Below are 10,125 nucleotides of genomic sequence, written 5' to 3'. Positions count from 1 at the left end.
AACTTAATCGAACACATCAATTTAGTTCTAATCGGGCCCGACACATAGGTCAAAACAAAATCGTCGAGGGGTCCAAAATATCGCTTTTAATCCTCTAAGGACTAAAAGGAATAGATAAAATTCAACTCATATGCTTCTACTAACTACTCATCAAATTGTACACAACAACACGTTTTATAGCATCAAGTTAATGAAGCGGTTTCGTACTATCAATGCACAACCAACTCATATCTCTTGGTTTGAAGACTTATATGATATTATCGTCTCACGATCATTGAAGATAAATTCCATGAAGTGATACAAGTGAGCGTGGGTTTAATCCAATAGTTAGACCTTATGAGCACTCATGAATATCGTAGCAAACTTTTCTATGTCTAATACAATTTAGACAAATCTACAAGCCAAATTCATGACAGTCTTCCTTCAATAGCTACTTCCAACGTATAATCGACTGTGGATAGTTTGTGTTGAAAAATGTTTTTGTATGTGACCTTGTAGGTGACCATCACTGAAATAAGATGAACTGTTTTTGTATTATCTAACAAATATTATCAGTTATTTCATGTTTCATAAATACGTGATCAAAACGGAAAATACGAAAACACGCGAAAGACAGAAAACACATAGACGAGAAAATTAGTTGTGTGACCGAATAGTTTCAACAATATATATATATATATATATATATATATATATGTGTGTATTATATATATATGTATGTATGTATTAACATTGTTCACAACACCTACAGGTTATGAACCTGCTAGCGTTCCACGAGACTGTCTAGAAGGAGTCTGTGGTCGTTATCCATACTCCGCTAAATAACTAGGTCAACAACAACAACATCCAGGCCTCTCATCTGTTTATTACACACCAACTATCTACCCATGTTCTACCCAACATATTAGTAGATAAAAAAAATATATGTTTTATACATACTTTAAAACCTGTATAGCATTTTCATCCAATACATATTTCACATAACAGATGAGGCATACCCACATAACACGTATTTCATAGAAAACCAATCAGATCTATGAGATTAAAGAGAGTGAATATACATTCACGCACATAACAACAAAATTATACACATAACACGTATTTCGTATAAAATACTTCATAATTATGCGTTAGAAGAAATTAACTACACACTCACACATATAAACAACAATATACTTAATACACTCAAATCATACTTGTATTATTATCGTGTTTATGAAAGGTAGTATACACTCACTTGATCAGAAGATGATCGGACAACACTACAACTTGTAAAAGTAGTAATCCTCAGCAGATCTGGAAGATCTCTACAAAAATCAAACTTCTCGCAGGCAGAGCTTCGGCTCGGAAACCGCACTTCTCGGGATCTCGGGACTTGCTTCGGGACTCGGGAATATTACCGGGGCTTCGGGGTATTTCTGGCATGCAAAACGATGAAAAACGGGAGAGAGAAGGGAGAAAAATGGCAAAAGAGCCAGCTGCCCTCGCATCCTATTTATAGGAGGCTGAGGCCTCGCAGTACGCGGGGCGTACTGCTCCGAAATCGTAAGCGCATGCGTCATCCGAAGTCCTCGAGTGCAAGTGTTGACATCCTTCGCTGTATGCGGGGCGTACACGAGTACGCGGGGCGTACCTCGGATGAGTCCGGTGACTCCTCTTCGGATAAGGCCGGATTTAATAATTAAATTTAATTATTAAATATTTAATAAACTTCGAAAATTCATATCTTCTTCATACGAACTCCGTTTTCGACGTTCTTTATATCCACGCGAAGGTGAGACTACGCTCTACAACTTTCATTTAGACTTCGTCGGCTAATTTCGAATTTATTTTTATTATTTATTTTTAATAGGCCGGGACAGAAAATTTCGTTATAAATTCATAACTTCTTCGTTTGACGTCCGTTCTCGCCTAACTTTTTATCGCTTTGATACTAACAACGAGATCTTCGATTCTCGTTTGGATCACTAAGGCTAAATATTTCTCTAATGTAAATTTCACTTTTTATGTCATTCAGCGGTGCCGGTTTTGTCGCGAAACTTCGACATGTCATAACTTCCTCGTTATAACTCGGATTTCGGCATTCTTTATATCTTCAGAAACCTTGTTTCAACTACTACAACATTATCTAAAGATATCAAGTTTATTTTACACTTAAATTTTGATGCTTATTTTTATTCTTAATTAATCAAACCACATAATTAAGCAATTAAGCACAAAATACATAATACTCAAATAATACACTTCTATTATTTCAAAACGGGTTACAAAGGTTAACCTAGACTATTACATTGCTAAAAATGGCAAGCCCAGAAACACAGGCGTTACAATTCTCTCCACCTTAGAATGATTCCGTCCCCGGAATCACACCTCAACAAACAAATGCGGATAGCGACCCATCATGTCACTCTCCGTCTCCCAGGTGAGATTCGGCCCATTCGTGTGTTTCCATCGGACAAGCACTAACTCGACCATCTTGCGTCGCAACTTCTTAGTCTTTCGGTCAACAATTGCCTCTGGTTCTTCAATCAACCTTTTGTTCTCATCGATTCTCAACCCCGAAAGTGGAATCATGTCGGGAACTTCCCCCGTGAACTTCCGTAAATAACACACATGAAAAGTGTTATGAATTCCATTCAGTTCTTCTGGTAGTTCGAGCTTGTAAGCTTGGTTCCCAATCCTCTGAAGAACTTTAAACGGTCCAATAAACCTTGGACTCAACTTTCCCCTTTTACCAAATCTTATAAGTCTCTTCCACGGTGAGACTTTAAGCAAAACCGTATCCCAACTTCAAAAGTCATCGGTCTTCACCTTTTGTCAGCATAGCTCTTTTGATGATCTTGAGCCGCTAACATTCTTTCCCTAATTATTTTCAACTTTTCAGCAGTTTGATGAACCATCTCCGGTCCCATAAACTGCTTTTCCCCAGCCTCAAGCCAACAAGACGGCGTACGACACTTTTGTCCATACAAAGCTTGGTAAGGTGCCATCTTAATGCTCGAGTGGAAACTATTATTGTAGGAAAATTCTACCAACGGTAAATGTTCATCCCAGTTACCTAGGAATTCCAAGGTACATGCTCTTAGCATATATTCAAGCGTTTGTATCGTTCGTTCGCTCTGGCCATCAGTCTGCGGATGGTAAGCTGTACTTAAACACAACTTGGTATCCATTTCCTCTTGTAGACTTTTCCAAAACCTCGAGGTGAAACGGCTATCACGATCCGATACAATCGTTAACGGAACACCGTGAAGCCTCACAATTTCCTTCACGTAAGAATTTGCAAGCTTTTCCATAGACCATTTCTCCCTGGCTGCTATGAAATGCGCACTCTTAGTGAATCGATCAACGACCACCTAATTCATGTCGTGACCATTCTTTGTTCTGGGCAGTTTAGTGACAAAATCCATAGCAATGCCTTCCCACTTACCCATAGGCACAGGCAATGGTTCTAAACTCCCATATAGTTTCTGATGTTGTGTCTTGACTCTCGCACAAGTCACACACTCAGCCACATACTTTGCAACATCAAGCTTCATCGTCGGCCACCAGTAGTAGGGTTTCAGGTCCCTATACATTTTAGTGCTACCGGGATGAATCGAGTACATGGTTTTGTGAGCTTCTTCCATTAGAAGATCTTTGATTCCTCCTGTCTTAGGTATCCAAATCCGATCCTGGAACACCTTCAGCCCATGACTGTTTACACCGAACACCAACGTTTTGCCCAAATGTTCCTCCTTTCGGTCATTCTTTTCATAAGCTTCCTCTTGAGCTTTCTTTATACTTTCCACAATGGTCGAGACAACTTCAATTCCCAACTCTCTTGGCCTTTTCCTTTCAAGATTGACTTTCCGACTGAGAGCATCAGCAACAACATTAGCTTTACCCGGATGGTAAATTATCTCACAGTCGTAGTCCTTGAGTAATTCCAGCCAACATCGTTGCCTCATATTTAACTCTTTCTGATTGAAGAGATATTGGAGACTCTTATGATCAGTGAAAAGTTTGCACTTCGTGCCATAGAGGTAATGCCTCCATATTTTCAGAGCGAAAACTACCACTGCCAACTCCAAATCATGAGTCGGGTAATTCTTTTCATGCTCTTTCAGCTGTCGAGACGCATATGCTATCACCTTTTCTCTTTGGGTCAAAACACAACCCAATCCAACCCCAGACGCATCACTATAAACAGCGAAGTCTTCAACTCCATCGGGTAGAGAAAGTATCGGTGCCTCGCATAATTTCTTCTTTAGATTCTCGAACGCTTCTTTATGCTTCTCACTCCAAGCATAAGTAGCTCCTTTGTGGGTCAAAGCTGTCAACGGAGTAGCGATCGAAGAAAAACCTTGGATAAACCTTCGGTAATATCCGGCTAATCCCAAAAAGCTTCGGATCTCCGTGGGACTTTTCGGTTGTTCCCACTTCATTACAGCTTCAATCTTTGCTGGATCAACCATTATCCCTTCTTGGTTGACCACGTGACCCAAGAATTGGACTTCACGAATCCAAAAATCACATTTGGAGAACTTAGCATATAGCTCCTCCTTCTTCAAGACTTCTAACACTTCTCGCAAGTGTTTGCCATGCTCCTCCTGGCTTTTCGAGTAAATCAGAATGTCATCTATGAACACTATCATAGATTTATCAAGGAACGGATTACAAACCCTATTCATTAAATCCATGAATGCTGCTGGAGCATTGGTTAGTCCAAACGACATAACCAAAAACTCATAGTGTCCATATCGGGTTCTGAATGCAGTCTTCTCTATATCCTGCTCTCTTACTTTTAGCTGATGATATCCTGACCTTAGGTCGATCTTCGATAAATAGCTCGAACCATGTAGTTGATGGAATAGGTCATCAATCCTCGGCAACAGATATCTATTCTTTATTGTTGCCTTATTCAGCTCTCGGTAATCAATGCACATCCTCATGCTTCCATCTTTCTTCTTCACAAATAACACTGGAGCTCCCCAGGGTGATGAACTAGGTCTAATGAAACCTTTGTCCAATAACTCCTGAAGTTGCATCATCAATTCCTTCATCTCTGTCGGTCCTAATCGATAAGGTGCTTTTGCAATTGGCGTTGTTCCTGGTAACAAGTCAATTCTGAACTCCACTTATCTATCAGGTGGTAATCCAGGAAGATCTTCGGGAAATACTTCCGGATAATCACACACCACAGGAATGCTATGTTGGGTTATGAGCATTCTAACACTCCTAAGTGTACATGCAACCCTAAATACCTTGGATCTATGTTTTCTCTATTATACATGCAAATATGAACATCCAAGGTATTATCCTAATCTAGCATACAATATTATCAATATAACAAGATAGAATACATACCTCTTGATGGTGCTTGTCTTCATGAAGCTTGAGTGCTTAGTGCCTCAAGTGTGACACCTCAAATGGTTCACACAACACCAAATACACTTGGAATAACTTGAGAGAAACTAGAACACTTCATGAAATCGGTTAGCCCTCTCTAGAATAATCTAGTCACCGATTTTGGGAAGAATAATATCTTTATATAGTGTTACAATTAGGGTAAACCCTAATTGTCATGACTTTCCATTTCCTTGGATCCATGGGTTCAAATACACCATGGAGCATCCATGGAGCATCATATGGGTTTTGGCTCAACTAGATAATCCATGGAGCATTAGCCCACTATATAAGTATGGATGATTTACACAATCAACCCATATATTTAATTAGTCTTCTTTTGATCACTTAATTAATTCTAGATTAATTCTTGATCAATACTAATTAAATAATCTCATTATTCTTATTATTAATATACTAGAACTTATAATATATTAATAACCGTAAGTGTCTTATTTCTCTCATTATAGTCTATCCAAGTGCATGATGCCATGCAACCCAAATGGACCATGCCGGGTCGGGTCAAGTCTTACCAATTATAGTTATGGACTTAGACATTAATCCAACAGTCTCCCACTTGGATAAGTCTAAAACTATTATTGCGTATGACTTCAGGAACCAACTAGCAATCGTAGCTCTCAAAAGCTTCTGTCGAACTCTGACCTTGTAGATGAACTCTGATTTTTGTCAACGACTTGTCCATTAGATAAGGGATCATATATTCCTCCATTCTAGATGGACTGAGACATGGATTATAATCATTCTCTCTGTCCATTAGTTGTTTCCCGATTTCCGATTTATGACGACTGACTAATTGAACAAATCAAATCAGTCCTGGCCCGGCCGAGCACTTCCATTTGTCATCATCAAATCATCGAGGGGCCCACAGATATCGCTTTCATCCCGAAGGTAAAAGGAATGGATAAACTTCGACTCATATGGCTTGTTCTACTACTTGTTGAATCATACACAAAGGCACGTTTTATAGCACCGAGTTACCAAATGCAGTTTCGTGCAATCAATGTACAACCAACTCATATTAACAACTCATATCTCTAGGTTTGAAGAATATAAGATATTATCGTCTCATGATCACTCGTGATAAAATCCATGAAGTGATTCCAATGAGCGCGGGTTGAATCCAATACTCAGAACTTATGAGCACTCATGAGTGTTGTAGCCCTTTGTCCAACAACTTAGACCTCTACAAGCCAACCCATGACAGTCTTAATTCATATCTACTTCCAACATATGACCGACTGTGGATGGTTTGAATAACTTAGTCATTCCGGAAGAATAACCTAGTTTATTCGGGAAGTCAAAACATGCAAAGTGAAACACAATAATAATTGAATCCAATATGGTCTCAGAACTTATGAATATAAATAAAACTCCTTTTATTTATCACCATATGATTACACATTATCCATTGTATATTGTTTCAGCTATCAACATTATTCTTGAATTTAAAACAATAGTTGTCCCATGCTCCAAGCATGCACACTATGTTTTTTCTAAACAATAGTCATGCCATACACCAAGTATGCATACTATGTTTGTCTATGATCTTTACTTTGTGAACTAGATCAATTGAACATAACTTCAATGATTCTTTTCCCACACTCCCAAATCCTTACTGCAAATGCAAGAATTCCAAATTCATGTCATTTACTGAAATCTGTTAGATTCTAAACTTATATGCCTCGATCCTCTTGTAATGATTATGCACAAAGTCAGAAAGACTTTGCAACAATCATTACAGAGTATTCCAAAGGAGATCAATTCCTTGGAAACATCCTTCTTGCATTAAGTTTCCTTAATCTTAAACAGATTGGAAAAATTCTAACTTTGAAACATTTCCAGATTCCATTTTGACTATCACTTCTGAACAAGAGTTGCCTCCTTACAGATTATGTCAATATGGTCCTTCCAGAATTATCACTATACTTCCAATTGTCCTTGAGAAACCAGTCTTTGGTAAACCTTAGATTGTTCTCGACAATTGTTTAATCCTTTTTAGTCATATCCAGTTCTAAACCTTTTCCATTCTTAACGCCCTAGGCATTTGGAAAATTTTAGAAAGGATGAATATAGCACATGTAATCGATCCTATATCCAAAGCATATGGGACACGATTCATGATGTCTCACATAAAGACTAAACCAGTCTTTTGCTATAACATTTCCATTTCAATTTGCCAAGTTCTCATAATTCAGATTATGAAAAGGGATGCCGTAATCATAATTGAATTTAAGAACGCAAATAATGGACCCATATACAGAATTTCCTTATGTTGAGCCATTCCAACATGAAATTCATATATATCCTTGACTAAATGATTAAAACCTCACGATCTAAGCTTATAGATTTGAGATGAAGTATAATTTCCTCTCCCTTAATTATAGCAAAACAACTTTTTCCCAGTTGAAACTTTTGTTTTCTATAATTAACATTGCTAGCTTGCAATACTTATCGTAATTATCATGCTCCCACTAACATGATGATTATTAGCATAACACTTATGCTCCCACTAGCTTTGACATATACTCAGAAAGCTCGACTTCTAGAAATCAATACTTTATTGACTTTCTTACCAAAGTTCAGATTTCTGATACTAGATTGTTTTGATAAGACTTTATCAAAAAACATACACCTTCCCTTAGATAGCTCATGGGTGTGTCACAACAATTTTAAGAACTATGAAAAGGGATGCCGTAATCATAGTCTTGATCGTTTTGACCTTTTCCATTTCTCACAAGTCCAAGTTAGTGTGCCGGTAAACCACACACGCTCCACTAACGACTTTGAGATCACAATTGCTATCTAGCTAAAATCTACTTAGTGGAAGTGTTTCCTCACCATCATTTTCATGAATCGAAGAGAAACCTTATGACACTTAGATTTAATGGTGTATGTGTTCTTATCCACGTGAATTGTCAAAACCATAGTCACAAGACAAGGATAATGACAAATCCAAACTCATATGGACTGAACTCAATCTTAATTTCTTGCCACCTGGTAGCTCAAGGGCCTACCATTGCTTCCAAGTTGTTGTGCAACACATTGAGAACTCTAAGAACTCATATGCAAAGCCAACTTTAACTGGAATGGGCACAGAATATGTCAACACGATAGGTTATAAACCTTAAGTCGTGTGCTAGTGAAGAACTTTAGGTTTCATTCTTGATTAGTTCTTGAGACTTTCAAGACCTTTAAGACTCCCACTGTCCTCTTGACCTATAAGACTCCCTTGTCAAACATCCAAGAGATAGTGTGGATTCTAATCAAGACAAACACTTCACACAATTGGCCTAAGTTGGTCTTTGTTTTATCCAAAACATCACAACTTACCAATTTCAAATGTACAAGAGTAGAAAACTTTTACTCTTACATTTGATAAGTGTTTTTAAACCTTCTTTAAGACATGTCACTCAAATTACAATCTTGGAGTATGACTCTAAGACTTGTATTGGAACGAAGTATGGCTCATCTTCTTGATTTAACCATTTCAACAATTCAAGATCCCTTCTTCTTAGTCATAAGAATGCACTAAGACTTCCTTAGAGAACTAATTTTGATATGGTTTCTTAATCATTAAGATGATCACAAAACTGATACTAAAGTACTCTCCCATCTTTTCAGATTTGAGAAACTTTTATCCTTCTGCCTAATTTGATTCTTCTTATTCGCTCTGCCTTACATTTGGAACCTTTTCCAATGTCTCAGAGTTACACTTAAGCTTGTAAGTATAATCATATTTACTGAGCTTTAGTAAACTATGACGAATAGCCTTCTATCTTTTGTGGTGGACTTAATCAGTGCACATGACAATGTACTCGATCCCTTAGTCCATTACTTGACTCACACATTCATGTGAATAAGTAATTAGTCTTAATTTTCCAATACTTGAAAGTTCTCATTCATCATGCTATACAACTTGCATGATTCCAAGTCCCGGTCCAATTGAGACTTTGGATGATGAGAATCTTTCCTTATTTGGTAAATTTAGACGTTACCACAAATGAAGGAATCAATTTCATATTTCCACTCTTGCTATTAATGGAATCATATAAGCAACAATTTTTCCTCAAATGCCATTGTAAGGATATTTTAAAATAAATAAAATCAAAATTTTCTTTTTTTTATTTTAAAACTATGCGGAAAAACTTATCCTTACAATCCATATGAAAACTTGTTGTTATCTATTCCTTAGCAATATCTCATAACTCCTAAGAAGTAGCTCAAGAATCCGATCTTCAAACTACACGATAGAAATCCATCTATGCGATCAGATTCAGCATATTCTTTCTTTAAGTTCCTTTATTTTTCTTTGATTCTTAAAACATTACCATGTGACCCAGTCACATCATGCATCAAGAATCTCAGAATAGAAACTTAACAGAGTTAGAGTAGTGGACTTTACCTGAAGTAGAGTCAATCTAATTGACTTTAACACCCTTAGGTAAATTTGGCAGCTTCGCAAATAATGACCCTTTCTTTGGCAATATAAACATATGGACCCTTTGATAATGGTACACGGGACTATCATAGACTTAGTTTTTCTCTTTACCATTTGTTCAACCGAGTTGACTATGGCCGATCCCTTTCCATTGGGAAGAGAATGTTTTTTCTGTATTTCCAGTGTCACCATTGTCAATGTCCATAAAGCTTCAGGAAGTTGATCTTAACAATAGATAAGATCATTAAGGGTCTTTTCATAGTCTATTTCATAGGTGT

Source organism: Lactuca saligna, chromosome 9 (genome assembly GCF_052625555.1).
Source record: "Lactuca saligna cultivar CGN05327 chromosome 9, ASM5262555v1, whole genome shotgun sequence".
NCBI classification, from domain to species: domain Eukaryota; kingdom Viridiplantae; phylum Streptophyta; class Magnoliopsida; order Asterales; family Asteraceae; genus Lactuca; species Lactuca saligna.
The sequence above is the reverse complement of the archived record's forward strand: the minus strand, read 5'-3'. Positions refer to the sequence as shown.